At 30.8% G+C, this 20,876-nt stretch overlaps 1 long non-coding RNA gene across 1 annotated transcript in view; it reads left to right on the top strand.

Moving 5' to 3' along the window:
- LOC148310668 (uncharacterized) overlaps positions 1 to 17,993 on the top strand; it is a 47,518-nt gene extending 29,525 nt beyond the window's left edge. Inside the window, exon 4 of the long non-coding RNA XR_015837376.1 lies at positions 17,738 to 17,993. This is a non-coding gene — a long non-coding RNA (uncharacterized LOC148310668). The remainder of the gene's footprint in view (positions 1 to 17,737) is intronic.
- The last annotated feature ends 2,883 nt before the right edge of the window (positions 17,994 to 20,876 follow it).

Raw genomic sequence — 20,876 nt, 5'->3', positions numbered from 1 at the left:
TTGGAAGTCCATATGGGAGGAGAACGATGTGAAAAACCACAAACTGGTTACTCTGCCACAAGTGGGCTGGGGGGCTGAAACCATCTCCAGGATGCGACTGTGGGACCGACTCTCCGGCACATAGTGGGGGAGTGCCCCACCAGGAGACGTCCTCCTGACCTTAAAGGCCTTCACGAAGCAACGCCAAGAGCGATAAAGTGGATGGAGAGTCTAAACCTGTGCCTGTAACGTGGCCCAAAGAATTGTGTACTTTTTTCCATATACCTTACGAAAAGTAAAGTAAGTTATTGGGTTTAAAGCCTTTTTCAATCCCCGTAAATGCAACCTTTTCCGTAGTTTAGCAATACCGTTCTTAGATGTCAGTCCTCGTCTGATTCTAAATTAACAAGATGGCGAATTCAATAAGCCAAAGAAACGTCAGAAAGCGCCCTTCATTCGCCGAATATCCAAACCTGTGTTCGGACCATTTGGATTGAAAGTGCTAATATGTTCGACAATGCCAGCAGCAGTTCTCTATATTGATTTTACTCTTGACAGCAGACAGCGGAGATGTTTGCTTAGGATTCCGTGCTATTTTTGTTGAAAAAATAATGTAACGTCTTGTGAGGGTTCATAGGGGATATTTGAAATATCAAGAATTCGCAGCTCACATTGGCCTCTTATAAATCCTATATGCATGTTATTAAAATATAGATGACTGAAAACGTGACTAAAATTGAAAATCTTAATAAATATTCTCTTAATGAACATGGTTGTCTTATAAAATTATGAACCGAGCGACTTTAAACATAAATATTTAGTAAATTTTTATAATCGATTAGCTATTTCGGTCTTATTGAACAGTGTTATTACAGTCATAAAACCATCGACTAATAGCTCATGTAATCCTTTTATATACATTCATAAATAAAGTAATTTTAGACAATTTATTTAGCACCATTTTAGTAAAATACTGCCTCAAGGTCTCTTCACTGTGATTGAATCGGGATGAAAATGAGATAGTGGAATTGATTTAGCAAACGTTGCGTTTTTAATTTTTTCTAAAGATTGTCTTACTCTAAATATTTCTAACAACTGGCAAAAGAGTATTCCATATCATTAATCCCGGCTACAGCAAATGCTCAGTCGTCATATTTAGTGCGCTGGTTGCAAGCTGGTCGAATCACTTTACCCATAGCAGTTGCCGTAAGCGATCTAATCGTCAGACGCCCATCAACCAATTATTCTGGAATACACAGATCTTTTAGATACTCTGAAGCTATATTATGTATCAATTTATACATGGATAGACAGAATATATACTTAACCCTTCTGAGAAAGCGAATCAAAAGTATATACATACATAACAATATAGTACGTTATACACTTTATCATTGCCGATCTAAAATTGATACTCAAGTTTTCTTAAAAAAGAATATCAAAAATACCGATACAAGGATTTTTATTACATCAATAGCGACTGGGTCGTGACCCTTATTTTCGACGACGCTGAAGTATAAAAAGTATCAAATGTGTTTTTACTATTTGAATTTATTCCTCAAATTTCATACTGCATGAGAGAAAAGATTTATTTTTAAACAATTAGGCTTCATTTTTGTCACACAAGAGTACCTTCATATATATAAGAGACACAAATCGTAACCTTATAAACTTAGACAGAGTACAACCACACCCTCATCCCTCTCAATTTATTTTGATTATAAGTAATCATCTGTACGTATAACGCGTGATACTACTTAAGCAGGGAAGCGTGTGTTTCAGTAAAAGTGCTGAAAATTTCAGCGAAGGACGCGTCGCCTCCGCCATATTTGTTTTGGGTAATGTGTTTTCACTGTCATCTTATTTAAGCATAATGTCTAATAACTTTTCAGGATATCTCCATTTCTCTTGAGTTCCTGAAACAGGACCCTACCGCGCTTTGTCTTTGTAACTTATGTAGGTATGAATTAAGTTATCAAGGAAAGTTTATGCTTTGTATGCAGCGGTCCTACTACATAACATTTTTATAAGGATCAAGGTGTAAAGTTTACACCGTTTAAGTTTAACTTTATAAAACTTCATTTTTTTTGTAAGTATTATTTTACAAACATTTTGTTCACTGAAAGAATTGGTATTAAAACTGTATAGTTATGACTCAACTTTTTTTTACTAAAAAATATGGTATCAAATGAATGCAGCTAGTTTTAAAAAATAGGAGCATTCCATTGACAGATGATCATAACTTTTGATTTTTTTTTTCTAAAAAACTATTAATGTTGTTGCTAGGTGAAAAGTCAATAGTGAAGTGAGTGTTATTCCTGCTTATCGCAAAGTCAAACAATTTATTTATAATCGATAAATATTTCCGTACAGAAATATTAACTGTTAAAATTCTAAATCCTTTTTAACTACAATCGTTTTGCTTTATTCTAGGTGTGGTCCAAAAAAAACGATTTAAAGGTTTTTCGAAACATTTTTAAATTTATTTTTCTTTATTATCTAAATATTTTTGGCGTTGCACTGAATTATATGCAGAAAGTTACAACAGACCTATATTTTTCGTTCTAAAGGAAATATTATATATTTTTGTTTGCTTTGATAATTGTTTTTTAACTAACGCAGCAGGCACGAAGTAGGCAGAGAGAATAAACGCCACATGATTCTGTCTTTACAAGTATTATTTGCCTCTTTTAAATTCATGCACCGCCTCATACATACCCGCCGATTATTCCAACTGCTTTCAAGTATTTGACAAACATCACACCGTATTTTTTTCGGTCTTCCTCTGTCGTTACTTCTAACAACACTCGCTTCATTCATTTGTTTTGTCATTTTCTCCCCACTCATTTGTTCCACATGTTCAAAACATATTTGTTTTCTTTGAGAGTAAAATTAATAATTAAATAAATCAAAAGAAAAGATTTTGTTTTTTGATGAATTCAATAATCTTTTCAGTACAGCAATTTAAAATCTCTAAATATAAATGTTTTCACTTTAATGCAATACTATAATAGTAACAGAAGCCAATACAATTTGAAATCCTAATAAAAGTTACATCTTAACGATAATTGCTCGACTTAATTTATAAGCAGTTACTTTAAAGGCCTTAATCGAGCTTCGAAGTGAAAGCTTCAAGATTATAGTATTTCTTATTATACCGCTTCAATCATCGACGTAAAAATTATGACTTCATAAAGCTCCTCATATAATTTCCTATGATACTTTGTTTACTGTAAGGTGCACATTTTACCTGAAGGCTTTAACATATTTCTACGTTATTTTTACTCCTGTTATACCCCCGAGGGAAGGGTTTTTATAAGCTATAACGTTTTTTATAACACCTGCTCAGAAGCGGTAAAATTTTAACGTTCTCAGCCTATAATAATGTTTAGAAAAATCTTGAAATACCTCACGGAATTTTTCCCTCGTAGCGGAGGAAGGAGTTAATAGAGTTTTATTTAAACTATATAAGCAATATTTAAGAGATTTTATTTAATCGTTTTAATACACTATCTTCGCTATTAGCTACTTTTTGCTAAATAACTAAACAAATTATGTTTCCTTTTGGTAATAACTTTATTTACAGTCGACTTTTTACCGAAAATAATATTGATTTCACAACATTTTGAGTATATCCAAATACTAGTTCACAAATCTGACTTTTCTCGACTTATATTTACATTTTGACATCTCAATGATATAGTGCAGTACCCTATGCACTATTAAGTGGATAGAGGACAGTACTTTTTACAGTAATAGTTTTTTTGTTGTTGTTTGTTTAAACTTTCTTCTAGAATCTCTACATTTGTGGTTAAGATAAAATGATTGTAAAATATGTTGGTCATAAGAATAGCCCTCTTTTGAGTTATTTTTGTAAGAATTTGTCAGAATTCTAGTATATTTTATTTTAGTTCTAAATATATTGTAAATTGCCTTTAAATGGAATAATTTTCACAAGGCTATATTGTTTGTTTGAAGATATTAGTTTTATTTCTGGTCTTTTAAATATGTCGAAAATATGTTATCACCTGGTACATTCTTTTCTTTTTTAGTGTCAAACTTAAATCTTAATTTAAGAACGCAATCACAAATGCTATGTAAATATCTTGATAAATATATTTTAATTCCGTAGTAATGTCATATGGAGAAATTTTTTAGTAAATAAATAATTATAGCATATGGTATCATATTAACATAATGCCATTACATTGAAATTACTAAGTGTTTTCATAAAAAGCGTCTTGAAGCAGAAGATTATTTTCAATTATTTTTTCTCCAGTTTAGGGATAATAATGGTCCATAATATAAATCTTTAAAAATATTGTTAACGTAATAAAGCACCGAGATACTTATCTTGAAACATGTTTACTCTTTAAGCTCTGTATCAGATAAACCCCCAAGATACAAAGATACCTACCTACCCTTATCCAGTAATTTCTCCTAAACAGGGTTTGGAAGTTTAATTAAATATATTAACAGGCGTAAATCTTTCGACGTTTAAAGTTTGCCCATTCCAAAGCAGGGAATTAAAACCAGTTCACTTAATTGTTGGGAAAATTCTATTAGGTAATATTAATAAAATCGTCTGCTTGAATGTTTACAAAATTCTGTAGAAATATCTCAAGTGGTCTTAATTATTATATTGAACAAAAACATTAAAGTGTTTCGAACATAATTTTGTGATACATCGCAATTATCGTTGTAAAATGAGCAGATTTATAAAAAAAATATTATAAACATCTCTATAGATGAAAAAGAGTCGTTTTAGTTTTTTTGTTGAGAAGGATTTATAGAAGTCTGGAAATTCACATGGCCTTCAACGTTTACCGACTGTGTTGATATAACTATGATATCTACTATTATTACTACTCAAACTTTCACACCAATTTTCTGCAGGAATAGGCAGAGAGGATGGAATGCCACACTCTTCTGTCCTGACATACACTCCTAGCTTCCTTCACGGCCATACATGCCCTTCGATTACGTATACTTTTGACATCACTAGATTTTAAGTTCCGATTGATCTGGTCGTGCCAAGTTTTTTTGGCCATCCTCGTTCTGTTCTCTCTTACACAATTGCCAAATATACTTTCTTAGTCATTCTCTTCGTATGTATTCACTCCGCATGTCAATGTCACCTTAAACTTTTCTTAATCCTTTTAATTATCCCTAGTTTAGGCTGTTATATCTTTATAACAAAAATTAAGGATTAAATTTAGTCATTTGCATAAAGATCTTAAGATGCCGATTAAAAAATGTTCAAAAATAATAATAATTTTTATTATTTTGAAAAATTCATATAGCACCGTTAAAACTATCGCTAAATACCACCTCTAGGGTGGTTTGCTGTGATAAATTATTTATTATTTTAAAAAATATATTACTTACTTTAAAGGCCTTAATCGAGCTTCGAAGTGAAAGTTTCAATATTATAGTATTTCTTATTACACCGCTTCAATCATCGACGTAAAAATTATGACTTCATAAAGCTCCACATATAATTTCCTGTGAGACTTTGTTTACTGTACGGTGCACATTACACCTGAAGGCTTTTACATACTTACTTACTTACTGTTATATAATTTATATAAAAGTTGGATTGCCAACTAATGTTATATAATATAAACATGTTGATTAGTTTATAAATTAAACACTTGTACTCGTATAGTAGTACTATTAATTTTAAATTTATTATTAGATTAAAACCAATATTTTTAGCTTTTCCACTTTTTTATTTGACCAGCGACCGGGTTTCGTCGTTACCGACATCACCAGTCTGATGATGTCGGTAACGATGAAACCCGGTCGCTGGTCAAATAAAAAAGTGGAAAAGCTAAAAATATTGGTTTTAATCTAATAATAAATTTAAAATGCAATTCCATCACGAAGTGTCAGTGGATAATATAAATCTATTAATTTTAAGTTTAATTTCATTACACACGACTAGTTTCGAAAACTACAGTTGAATTTCATCAACAAGTGATTACAAAAACTCCGTTCACTCCACAAATTTAATGCCAAATCAATAAACAATATAATGGAAAGATATTAGGAATCAAACATTATCATAGGTAGTGTTACATTTATATTATTTTATTTAGTTCTCCGTTATAAAATTCAGGGTTGAAGCATGAATCGCCTTTGAAAAAAAATCTTAATATCAACTTAATATCAAACTGCGTACAGGTAAAATTTGCGTTATAAATTACATTACGACAGCTACTGGCGGTAGTAAAGTCAACCGCCTTTGCATCTGCATAAAAGTCAATCGATCTGACATAAACAATGATAATCATGTCTCTTCTTCTCAGAAAGACGATATTGTTTGGCATTACGTATCGACGGAAATATTCAGTATGTGCACCGGCCGATGCATTATCGGAATCGTGAGTCACAGATCGCGATAGTGCATTGTTGCATTTTCGAGAACACTTTGGCATACAGGTCTCGAAAATATTTCTTTATCCGCCGAGTAAGTAAATAATTGTGTTAGCTTTAAAACAATTCTGGGTTGCCGGTTCATGTGAAGCAGGGCTACCACAAAAGTCATCGGCAAAGAGAAACGTAATTTAGTCAGAAAATATTTATGAAATTTTCGACAAGATCTGTATTTATTGTAGATTACAATTGGTATACGGGTATAAGTTTTTTTGGGAATATGATAAATGGTATAGATTTTTATTTATTGATTTGGTGCTTAATTTGTAGATCCTCATAATTTATATTTTTAATATTGAAATGAGGATTTTAATTCTATGTTTTTTATTCAATAAAAAAAAAAACTTTAAAAGCCTTAAATCAGTGTTTGATTCTAATGGTTAAAATATAATATATATATATATATATATATATATATATATATATATATATATATATATATATATATATATATATATATATATATATATATATATATATATATATATATATATATATATATATATATATATATATATATATATATATATATATATATAGGTACATACATATTTGAACTAAACATAAATAATATGCGGAAACTGTCTCCAAGCTTTTCTGTTGACTACCAGATTCTTTGCATCCACCCAAGTCAGATCCGCGTCCCAAAGTTCTGTCGAGAACTGCCGACGAATTTTAAGAATGTCATAATAAAACACAAATTATAATAACCATAATTTTATATTTCACTAAAATACCGTGCTGTTGCGTGATTGGGTAGATATTTGACTATGAATCTGGTGGCACGGGTTCAATTCTCCCCAGTACAATATACACGTACATATACATGCTTTTCATATACATTAAAAAAAAGCATTTTTTCGTTGACTAAATATTATTTTATTTTGCGTATGTAAATCGATTAATAACCTTAAGATTTAGGGAATTTTTCACTTTAATTACCTATAAAAATAAGTTATTTCATATTTAAGTCAACACAAAATTTTCATGATCGAGTCGCATAGTGCCAACCCTGTTTGTGAACTCCAAAGTTTATATCTTTGTTTATTTGGTCGTATCACGACATGGGACTACATTCCTCCCTCTAGTGGCAGACATCTGAAGTATGTATCCCGCGGCATTTTTTGTAGCAGTATCACTTTATTTAGAAAAAGATCCTCTGAAAATACTAAGCCAGTCTCATTTTAATCCTCAAAAATTCCATCCTATTGTTTCGATTTTAGTATCTTTTTTCTCCGCAAGAAATTCCTTTTTATTTGCCTACTCAATATAAGCTGTTCATCATCGGATATATACGAATATCATATATGTTGAGAACACTTAATACAACCTCAAAAGGTATCCAATTTTTAGTGAATAAGTATTATTTGTTTTTTAAAGGTATTAGAAATACACACTCCATATGCATATTCTATTAGAAGTGTCAATTATCATCTCATTTTGTGGATAATACTCAATATTGGCACGCAAGTGTTTCTGGTTTTTTGATAGTTAACAAACGAATGAGTATGATATATATTTTTCTCATAACTTTTGGTCATTGATTTAACCACATTTTCTTTTAACTCATAGAAAATTTGGCAAGCATTGAAATCCCATTTTATCCGTCAGAAAAAGATTTTTTTTAATTAAAATAAACAAACTATTTTTCCCTACCATTAACTCGACAGTACTCTTTTTTACATCCCATTTCGTTTTAAATTAATTTCACTGTAAATAATTTATCTTTACTAATTGTTTGAAAGCTTTATTTTTGAACGCCAGCAGTTTCAACACTCCATCAATCATACACTTTTCATAATGAACATTGCATTTTTTACTTCGTCCAATATGACATGAACACGTTACAGTAACACGCGAAGGTATTTCAGAATGTGCGGATCGCATAAAAAGTATGGAGATAAATATGTCGTCTCGTGTCGTCTCTTTTGGCGGTCAAAGCCAGTCAGTATCTTATTCTCCTGACGGCTTACTTTGATCCTATACTGCTATGATGTATGTACTCCTGATACATATTTCGCATTTTCGTGCTTACTGTTTATTATCTTGAGTTTGTTTATTCCGGAGAAACGGAAGCGAAGAAAAACACACCCAAGACTGAACTTGCGTATATTTAAATATTATTTTTAACTGAAAACATAAACAATACATATTGAATTGATGGAGCGCATGTTATATAATATTAAGCACACACAAAAATTATATTTCCTCCATTTCTTCTTTTAGTTTAAGCTTTACTTTTGTTTTAGCCGTTAATTTTCTTACCTAAATAATATTTTCTTTTATATTCGTTTTTAATTTGCGCACGTTGAAACATGACAAATATGTTTTATATAAGATATAATTTATTGGAAGGGTTGTAAAAATAATTAATAAAAATTAATAATTCTTAACTACATACATTATTTTGAGTGCATCCAAAATTTTATTTCCTTTTTAAAGACAAATATTTGTGCTTTTATTCCATGTACAAATAATTTAAGTCTAAACATCCCGTTAAAAATAATAGGAGATTGAAAATTTAACCTAGAGACTCCGCGACACTGACCACGGGATAACCCAACTTAGTAGTTATTTATATTATCTTCGCTTTGGAGTTATTTTTTTAATATTTATGATATCTAATTTATTTTTATTTTATTCTATTTCTTTGGAAATTATATGGCTTGTACATAAAAAAATAGTAAGATTGACAATGACAAAAGCCAATTAAATAATTCCAAATATATGTTAAGAATACTGTTGTATATTAACAGACAAAAAAGAGAAGAGAGGATGGGCATATGTGAGTTTATGTGTGTGTGTGTGTGTATGTGTGAGGGCGCGAGTAAATCTTAACATAGACGAAGAAGAATATGGAAGTCTGGGAAGTTATTTATTTCGGTTATGAATTTTAATTTTTTTAATATATAAATATGTTTACTTCACCCTGTTTTGTCTCTACTATGTAAAACTTTTAGATCCGTCTCATAGAAATTATCTGCGAACCGATAAGACGAAAACATATTTTTGTTTGTTTTCATAAGGAAACCGAGATTAAAAAAAGGGGAAAAAAGAAATGCTTACTGATAACTTCCTAAGCTCGGGTTCCAAATATTTTACCACAGAACTTTTGACATTCCAAAGCCCATCCGTTAGTCAAGTTGATAGGAACGAAAATGTCAACTTAATTTATGATCCACTGTGATTAATTTGTAGTAATAATCATAAATATTCCAAGATTGGTTAGTAGTTTTATTTCGTTGTTAAATATGCATATTGCATAAAGGTGTATATCTCGTTAATTGGACAACGATTGATGGAAAAGCTTTGAAAAAGCGAGATCAAAGAATTTTCGCGTAGAGTGCCATCGTTAGAGCTGAATTAATCATAAGTGGTTTTTGTTACAAAGATAATATTTTGTTACAATGTGAACACTTGCTAAAATCGTTTTTTTTACTTTGGCGTGGTAAATCATATTTTATTAAATAAGTAATTTTGTCAAACGATTCTGTTTTTTCAATCTACGGATGAACAACCAAAATACAACATAGAAAAATAAAAAATAAAATTGGGGGATACAATAACATCTAGTAAGGTTGCATAAAATGCAAAACTATGAGATAAGATAAAATATAAACTATGTGGTATGGTCCGAGAACATATCCGTATTTTTTGTTTTTGTTTTTAAGAAAAGATAAATATTTATGTTACACAAATATTTCAATTTCATACTATTTCTGTGAACCTAAACGGCTCATTATTAGAAATAGGTATCAAATTGTGGTGGAGTGGATTCAAATCGAGAAACTCTGACTTAAGAGTCCGCGACACTAACCACGGGACCACACCCCGACAACATAATAAGAAAATCAGTATAAAACTGTTACTGCTACCATTACCAGCTCGTAACCAGCGTTTTATATTTGGGGATGCCTTTGCTGTTGCGGTATCGATGCCAATATTTATGCCAATATTTATTTATTTTATTTATTTTATTTATTTCATAATACATAGATACATTAAAATACACATATTTATTTCATATATACAATTACTATATGTATTACGGCTCTTTGGGCATGGCCTGTGTTGAGCCGAATACTAACATGTTGATACAATTTTATAATTATTTTTTATTTTTTATTTTTTATTTTTTAACAATATTTATTTTTTAATTATTAGATTATATACATAACATACAGATTACATCGATGGCATGGAATGCTCTTCCACCAGCAGTAAGAGAAAAGGAGAGACAGATGATCTTTAGGAAAAAACTAAAAGCGACTTTTTTTGCCAAATCATTTCCACAATTTCCTTTTTCTCCATTTCAATAACATCCAAGCTCCCTAGAGGTAGTATTTTACGAAAATGGCGATATTCAAATTTGCCGAAATTCATCATATTATTACTACACTATTTTTCTGGAGGAAAAGGTAGAGATGATAGAACGCTACACTCGCCTTAACTGACATACACTTTTTAGCTTCCTCTACAGATACTTACTTATACATGATTTTTGATTACGTAGACTTTAGACATGAACAGATTTCATGTTCTGATTAATTTGCTTAAACCAAATACTTCTTAGTCATTCTCCCATCATTCATCCCTGCACATATCCAAACATCTTCAAATAACCTTTTTTATATTGTCAACTATCTCTTAATCAGCCTCACATAACTTCCTTACATCAAAAAATGATACATTAAATTTTTCCACACATTTATTAAAAATATTGCAGTTTTCACAAAATTGGATATGATTTCATATTATTTTTTGATATCTCATCATAGATGAAGAAGAATATGGAAGGTCTGGGCATTTACGGGGCTGACGATTGTCATAGGCTGGTTTGAGTGATCACTTTACACACGTGTATCATTCACCGATTCTACCCATTATTGACAACCACACTACTCAAATTCTTGGAAGTTTGAGTATATGAACCAATTTTAAAACATTGTTATTGAATCACTAGAACTTCTTAAGTGACATCTATTGGTGAGATAACTCTATAATATAACTATAATTGGAGATAATCCAGAATTGTGAATGTAGTATTTGGACAAATTCAAAATGTTGTGGATAAAACTTATTAAAAGATAAGGAATTACTTAAGATCCCCTTAAGACTTTTTTTAGGATAACAGGGAAGTTATTATAAATCATTTGATCTGAATATTGACGAGTGTGAAACGCCTCTTAAACATGAATGTTTTCATTAAAAAACTAGCATCAATTTACTACGTGGAAAAACACTGAAATAGCGGACATTCTTTTCCATTCCAATTTGTCGTTTTGTGTCATTTTTTTGGCGGGAACACGACTTCGTCCGACGTTTTGTTATTGTGTCATGCGTTTTCATCCGCCATATTGTTGGTCACTCGTACCTCCGTGTACCGAGCATTGTGGGCCTCGCACAAAGCGAGACCGTCCGGCACATTCGAACTTCGCCGAATGAATTCAATATGGACAAATTAAATTAAATGAATCGAAAATGTTGAAGCATGTTTTTTCCATTGCTGATTCACGTTCCGCGTACGGAACGAGACCAATTTATGGAGGCAGAGCGTGAATTTTTCCTCGTCAGTTCAGTGTTTTCATACGAGTAACACGGAACTAATCAGTCACCACGAAATTGTAACACCTTTTATTGCCATTCGGATATACGTAGTTATCTAAAGTACGCAGTCGTAGAGATTTAAATATTAGTATTTTAGCATACATGGAAAAAAATCTCAGTGTTCCTTTGTTTAAGGCGGGATAATCGATGGCCAGCAACTTAATGATCTTTAAACTCAGGGAACATTTTACCTAATTGAATTTTTTGCATAAACCACCGTTTTTATATAAAATTTGTTGTTATTCGTAATAAATATATGGTTTTGAAAAGAAAACAGTCATTGAAAGGAAAGTAGCTAAAAAGGATTTTAAAAAATTACGATATATATTCTTTAAAAAAACGTGTGGCTTTTTGGGCAGCCGGTCGCCTACTGAATGTTGAGAGTTTGAGAGTATACTCTTAAGTTGAAAAAACCTGCAAAAAACTCAAATAGACTCGCGTAGATCGTAGTATATCGCGTTTACCTGATTCGGCACCCTATGCACCATTTGTGTATGTAGATTGGAGGCAGAAATGTATGGAGAAGAGGATATTTTGGGCCCTAATAACTTCCTAAAGCAACTCTTGTCGTAAAGAATCCTCACCGTGGTATTACTGAAGATAAATTATTTACCTACTACTACTACTTCTACTACTACCATGAAACTGTTTCTCCGCAGGAGTAGGCAGAGCAGATAAAACGCCACACTCTTCTGCCCTAACATATACTCTTCGTATTCTTCTCATCCACACATCTAGTCATACATGCCCTCCGATTACGTAGACTTTTGACACCACTAGATTTTAGGTTCTGATTGATCTGACCGTGCCAAGTCTATTTCGGCCGTCCTCGTTCTGTTCTCCCGCTCACATTCGCCACATATAATATATACGTCATTCATGTCTTATCCATTCACTCCATATGTCCATATCACCTTAAATAACTTTTCTTAATCTTTTCAATTACCCCCAGTTCAGACTTACATTCCTCTATTACATATATCTTCGTTTTTAATTCTGTCATACAATGATTTTTCCACACATAATTTGAGGGAGCGCATTATTTACCAATACCATATATTTTATTACATAGCGACGTCATTAACTGTTCAAGGTCCAACAAAAAGTTTTTTTTTTCACTCAAACAAGACCGCCTCAAGCGCTCGTACATATTATTTGTAATGACACCTTGCGACCTGTGCTCTAGTTTGAAGATCGTAGTTTTCGTAATTATATTGTCACTCACCTTCTTATCTCTCCACCCGCAACATGAACATTACCTCTTGTTTAGTCGTTAATTACACCACTCTCCTTTGTATTAGGTGTCATTAGATCGAAGACATTAACTGAAAGATTTGGTAGCTGCCCGTCCAAATTACGGGTAATTTTGTTTCGGAATATTTATAGATGAACACTTTTTCACGTAAGTATCATCACAGATACAAAATAAGAACACCGTAGAGAAAAAAATACCTTTTTACTCCACAAATCAAAAAAAATAGGTTGCTTCCTGATACATGAAACATGTTTTAGAATTATCGATATTTTAGTAAATATGAAGTAAAGACAATTAAAAAGATTAAGAAAAGTTATTTAAGGTGGTAGGGACATGTGAAGCAAACGGATAATGAGATAATGACTAAAAAAATATGTTTGGCAAACGTGAACGGGAAAACATATTGAGGATACCTAAAAAGACATGGCACGACCAGATCAATCAGAACTTAAAATCCAGTGGGGTCAAAAGTCTGCATAATGGAAGGATATGTCGCTCACTGCTTTCAAGAACGTCATAAATCAAAAAAAAATATTTTTCAGGAGAACGTTTTTAAAGTTTAAAAATATAATACAATGTATTAAAAATAAATATCAAGCCACTTATTGAACTTTTAGATGTGTAACAGATCTTTTTAGGTAAAACCTGAAGGTTTTTTTCTCCATTTAAAAGATATTTAGTATATTTAAAAAAATTATTAAAACGTACCTTTTCTTCAAAATGCAAAAACAGCACTTTGTGCACTGTAGCGGGTAAATATTAAGTTAAAAATATGCCGCTTTGGCTGGGATATAGTACATTTTCTAGGCATTCCAAAAACATGCACAACTGATAATTGACGATTTTTTATATATGACGTTGTTGAAAAGAGTGAGCGATGTATGACTAGATGTATGGACGTGAAGATATCATGAAGTGAGTCAGGACAGAAGCGTGTGGCGTTCCATCTTCTCTGCCTACCTTTGCAAAAAATGGTGTGATGATAGTAGCAGTAGTTATAGTAGTAAATATGAACATTAAATCATAAATATAATGTTAAATTATTTAACAGTATTTGAAGTTATCACATGAACTAGCCATTGGCATGCTCAAACCAACCAAGTGTTTATGCTGAAACTTTTCCAAAAAACGTAATAATTTATGTTTAGATATCATTAATTTCCGTTTTCTTAATAACCTCGCAAATTTGTTTTATTATTTCCGATTGATTTGTTATATTGTAAGCTTGCAGTCCCGCCATTGGTATCGCAGATTAATAGTGTCATGTAATCACAGAAACATAGTCACACGGTAAATACTGTATTTTGCTCCAAAATTTGAAAATTCCAAATTGACAATAAAATAACAACTATGTAATTTTTTCCACATTAATTTTATTTGACCAGCAACCGGGTTTCGTCGTAACCGATATCATCAGACTCGTTATTTTATTCTATAAAATGCAGTAGCACCAAGAAATGTCAGTACAAAGCTTAAATCTAATCCAAATTGAGAATTAAAAACTGCTCGCAGTCAGGTGTATTGCGCGCAGAACAAGATTAACATCATTTCACTATAAATTGACATGAGCTTTTAACATTTTTCATTACTTTAACACACTGCGCGGTCGCGATATATATAGTTTGTTAAATGTTAGTCAATATATGTAGATTTCGAAGAATCACCAATATCCTATCCGCTGGCCTTTCGATTTTGCACAGAGTTCAAATTAGAGGCGATTCCCACCTCGGTACAATTTTCATTGTTTCACACGCTTTTCGGTCGGAATAACGGGTCTCCTTTGATGCACGGACAGCGGACAAAGGAAAACTCAAAGGGGATAAGTGCCGTTGGAATTTGAGAAATGAGCCACTAAAAATCGCGCCTTTCAGAATATGTATATAAACGTTTATCTCCCTATAATATTAAAATAGAAAATATATCAAAATGATAAATTTTATTAAAATGTATGGCTACCTGAAACTGAATAATTTTACTAGAAAATTTTCCATGATGCTGTTTTCTGAATGCCATTTGTCAAAACATAGGTAAAAGTATAGGTAAAAGACAAAAAAAACGGTAAAGCTTTTTTTACCTTTTTTTTAAATTTTGATACACTTAAATTTGATGAAATAAAAAATTATAAAGGTAGTTTTATTTATTAAAATATATAAATATATATATACACAGTTACATGGACATATGTTGATAACATTTTTTTTTTACTATTTGTTCATCGCATAAAAAGATACTTCATCCCAGGACTTAAACATATAAAAATTTTAAAAAATATAAAAAATTTGCTAATCGCTGTTTCAATTTACTTTTCTACACTTTTCTTTCTAACGATTTTTCTACCCAGATCACCTTTATCATTCCAGCATAGCTATAAAAAATGACAGTATTTTATTTCATTGATAAAAATAATTGAATTACGTGGTAACAGGCCCTTGTTTTGATTAAATGGTTATATCCAAAATTGAAAGGTTTCCATTTTAAAAATACTTTATACTTATTCAATTATGTTATTTATCATAAAATAACAGAAAATAAGGAATATTTTACAAGTATTGAGAAAATATTTTAATCTTATTGACTGCACCTCGGTGGGATTTGTAAAATGAGTACAAAAGGTTTTAAGACAAAATTATCACCTCGCTGTGACCCAAAACAAAAGCGTCGGAAACCCAAGTGCAAGTTTGTGGAAAATTGCTATTGTTGTAGGTAGGTACCACAACTATTGAACCAGGGACGGCTCACCTGCTTAAGTAATGGCAACGGTTACTTATTCGTTTTTCAAGCCCCATAGTATAACTACACCCTAAATATATATTAAATATGTTAAAAGAAATATTTTTCACAGTAATATTTATTCAATACTATCCTGGACCAGTACCTGAAGCGGAGGGCTGATCACCTTTCCTTCATGTGTAAACAACGATCATGATAACTCTGCGTTTATATAACGCAGTGCCCTATGCACCATTGGGGTGCGGATAAGGGTTTTATTAGTATTATTATTTAAAAAAATTATATGTACTATTTAAAAATATTTTAAACCAAAAATCTCCTCAAGTAATTCTTCGTTTTCTTTGACACAACGTTGCATTCGACTACGAATGTGTTTGGTAATTATTTATATATATTTTTAAATAATTATATATATATATATATATATATATATATATATATATATATATATATATATATATATATATATATATATATATATATATATATATATATATATATATATATATATATATATATATATATATATATATATATATATATATATATATATATATATATATATATATATATATATATATATATATATATATATATATATATATATATATATATATATATATATATATATATATATATATATATATATATATATATATATATATATATATATATATATATATATATATATATATATATATATATATATATATATATATATATATATATATATATATATATATATATATATATATATATATATATATATATATATATATATATATATATATATATATATATATATATATATATTTATATATATATATATATATATATATATATATATATATATATATATATATATATATATATATATTTATATATATATATATATATATATATATATATATATATATATATATATTATATATATATATATATATATATATATATATATATATATATATATATATATATATATATATATATATATATATATATATATATATATATATATATATATAGGAGTCGGGAGTCAGAGTCAAGTCAGGAGTCGAAACAATCGGTGGGTTGGTATGTATGAGGACAGAGTAGTGTGGCGTTCTATTCTCTCAGCCTACATCTGCGAGAAGTGGCGTGATATTAAAAAAAAAAATATTTAAAAAAATAAAAACTGAGTATTTTTTCAATTTCCTGTACTGGACCTGTCGATACGCTATAATACAGTCACTTGTATAGAGAGGCGATTTGTAACATGGCGTCCCATTGTGTCTGCCGTCAGAAGGTTAACAATCACTTCAACCGTCGCCGTCGCAGCTAACTTCACGTCACTGTGATAAAGATCTCCTAAGAATCCGCGCACGCCCGGGAATCGTGTCAAAAGCTTAGAATAACTAACGGAATCAATAGGAATACAGAATACGTGCAACAAAACGTTCGTCATTTGTCAGAACCTCTTTAGATGCTGCGGTCTCATTGGCGCGAGTACCTACTTGTGCCTCGTAACAACGTATCAAGAGGATTAATCATATTTTGAGTACCTGCTTACCTACCTTGATACATCCTAATCGATTTTTAAATATAAAATCTGTCACTCCGTTCAGCGTAATAGATATATTGATAAAATGACGACTCATACATATATATTACATATACACATTAATATTACTATCCTTAATCGCATACAAGTCTAACTAACTAACCAACCATCACGCTATTTCTCCACAGGGTCGGCAGAGAGATACTATAGATAATAGAGAAGAGAACGAGATACATATATAATAGAGAACGCCACACAAATCTGTCTAGCTGGATTGCAAACGATCTTCTCCTCTATTACATTCACGCATCTCTTCATACAAACCCGCCGATTATTCCGAAATCGTCGTGCAGAGAATTTAAATTTAAATAAACAGTTATTCAAATATCATAGTATGAATCAAAAAAATAGTTTAAATGAAGTATATATGTATATGTGTGTGTATTTGTATTGTCCTGTTCACATTTCAATATGATTTAATAAATGAAAATCGAATAATTTTTTACTATATATTTTCCTTTATTTCTTTAATTGTTATTATTTTTTGCTTCTCTCTCTCCCTCTCTCTCTCTCTACTTCCTCTTATATCCTTTTTATTATTACAATGCATTTCGTTTGTAATAGCCAAAATCACTTGCAAACGAGTAAAAGCTGAAAAAGTTATTGTGTATGAAAATACTACGTTGCATTTTTTCATAAAAAATGAATATATAATTAAAATGTAACTTTGTTTTAAAAATCGTCATGATTTTTAAAACAAAGTTACAAAAAAATCACAAAGTTAGTGCTTCAAATATAAATTATAATTGTATATATTTATGCTTATTATTTTATTTAATATATTCTATTTAATATATCTTGCCAACTCTAATGTATGGAAGTGAAACATGGAGTTGGCAAAAGAAGGATTAAAGTAGAATGAATGCAGTCGAAATGCGATATCTTAGAAGAATGTGCGACAAAACGATGTATGAAAGATGTTTGAATACGAAAGACAGAGTGGTGTGGCGTTCTATTCTCTCTGCCTACCCCTGCGGGGAAGCGGCGTGATGGTTAGTTAGTTAATTACTTAGTTTATTATTTTATTTAATATATTCTGGCTGCAATAAAGTATTGAAATCTGTGGGGTTAAAAATAGCATCATTATGAAGTGTTCACAATAGACTCACGATGAAGGTTTTCTCTTTTAAGCAGGACAATAACATTACCTGAGTTAGAGCAGCGTTCAATAAAGATAAATGGTTATCGTTTTGAGATGACGTTAAGTACAAACTTAGCCGTGTTGTTATACGATATCTGACGCGATCTACAACGCAGATCCTATTACTCCCGCACTAAAAGATGATATCGGTCCACTATTGGTCTGATAACTAACAAAGGGTTGAAACCAGGGAATATTTGATTTATCGATTTGTCATTCAATAACATCTCGAATATGTTAAACTAATATATAGTTTATATATCGCTCACTCCTCTCAAGAACGTCATATATCAAAATTCGTCAATTTTCAGTTGTGGATGTTCTCACAATGCCCATAAAATGTACTATATCCCAGCAAAAGCGGCATATTTTTAACTTAATATTTACCCGCTACAGGGCAAAAAGTGTTGTTTTTGCATTTTGAAGAAAAGGTATTGTTTAATTATTTTTTTTCAATAAACTTCATATTTTTCAAATGGAGAAAAATATTAATGTTTTTCCTAAAAAGATCTGTTGGACATTAAAAAGTTCAATAAGTGGCTTGATATTTATTTTTAAAAGATTGTATTATATTTTTAAACATCTAAAACGATCTCCTGAAAAATCGTGTTTTTTTTTTTATTTATGACGTTGAAAGGAGTGAGTGATATGTCCATTTGCATGTATTTCTTAATCAAATCCTGTAACACATGTTCTCAATTCAGTTGGACCTTAATTCAGTTGATGTTGCTCGTCTATTCAAATATGCGTTTATGGTATCTCGAGTCGATTGTTGTAACCGTATACACACGGGCCTACCAAACAATAAAATGACTTGATTGCAATCAGTGTTAAATTCTGCAGCGTGACTAATTTTTGAAATTTCTAAATTCGGCCACATCACCCCACTACTTCAAAAACTGCACTGATTACACTTTCCCGAAAGGGTTGAGTATAAAACTATGTCTACTCATTTATAAATAGTTACATAATATAGCTTTTGAGTATCTAAAAGAGTTGTGTATTCCAGACGAATTTGTTGATAGACGTCTCATGCTTCGATCGGCTTTAACAACTGCTATAAGTAAAATGCTACTTATAGCAGCTCGCAACTAGCGCATTATTTTGTCGAGCATGTCTTAGCTGTTGCAGAACCGATGGCGTGTTATGCTCTTCCACCAGTAATTAAAAACACAGACTAAGATGATCAGGTCACAGACACCGTGACATAGTTAGTTAGATACGAAACTGGAGTTACGGGTTCGATTCCCACCAGGTGCAAAATAAATTCTAAGATTTTTTCCTAATTAGTCTAGGTGTTTGTGATGTATTTTTCACATTCATCTTGCCTATTCTTATTATCCTACCAGCAGAGAAGCCTCTAAAAGTAAAAACTTGGCGGGTTATTCCTTTACAATTCTTTCCAGAAACAAAACGTTAAATTTGATCAATTATTTCAACCATCTCCTTTTCCCCAATTCAATCTCAGTGAAGCGTCAAATAATTCAAAATAATATTGTTCGTCAATTAGAGCTAAGGATATAATTCATATGAAATACACACAAAACTATTACGATTCGTTACGATAAGTACAAAAGTACGAGGGGTCGATATGAATGTTATTTAAAAATGACCATTTGTGAATGAGATCACCAATAAACACAATATAAGAGTACTCAGGCTTCGTAAGTACTAGCCATTTTTATTAGCGTAATGTGCTTTTAATTTCTTATTTGATTATCCCAGTTGATTGCATTATAGCAATTATAATTGAGGAACTAATAACTCGAAGCTTCGGTGTATCTCGGATAGCTCTTCGACCTTCATCAATTATTACACATGTACCTATTATAGATCACGTCAGATCAATCATTGTCTTTTTTGGGCGTGGTTAAGCCTCACGTTTGTCCGTATTTACATGAACTGTTACACAATATGCTATTATTTTTGATGAGCCGTTTTTGTCTCGTATCGATTGAGTTCTGCAGCGTGACTTGCTGAGCTATACGTAATACTATTTATTTATTTATTTATTTATACATATAATTAAACGCTATGCTTAGAGCTTATTGTTAGTTTATTTTATTTTTGATATTATCAACCTAATCACATTTCCTTTTCGTGTTTAATGATCAAGATAATATCGG

The sequence above is a fragment of the Brachycentrus maculatus genome, unplaced genomic scaffold (genome assembly GCF_059751285.1).
Source record: "Brachycentrus maculatus isolate JH-2025_06_01 unplaced genomic scaffold, ASM5975128v1 h1tg000090l, whole genome shotgun sequence".
Classification (NCBI taxonomy): Eukaryota; Metazoa; Arthropoda; class Insecta; order Trichoptera; family Brachycentridae; genus Brachycentrus; species Brachycentrus maculatus.
This window is presented reverse-complemented; position numbering and strand designations above follow the sequence as displayed.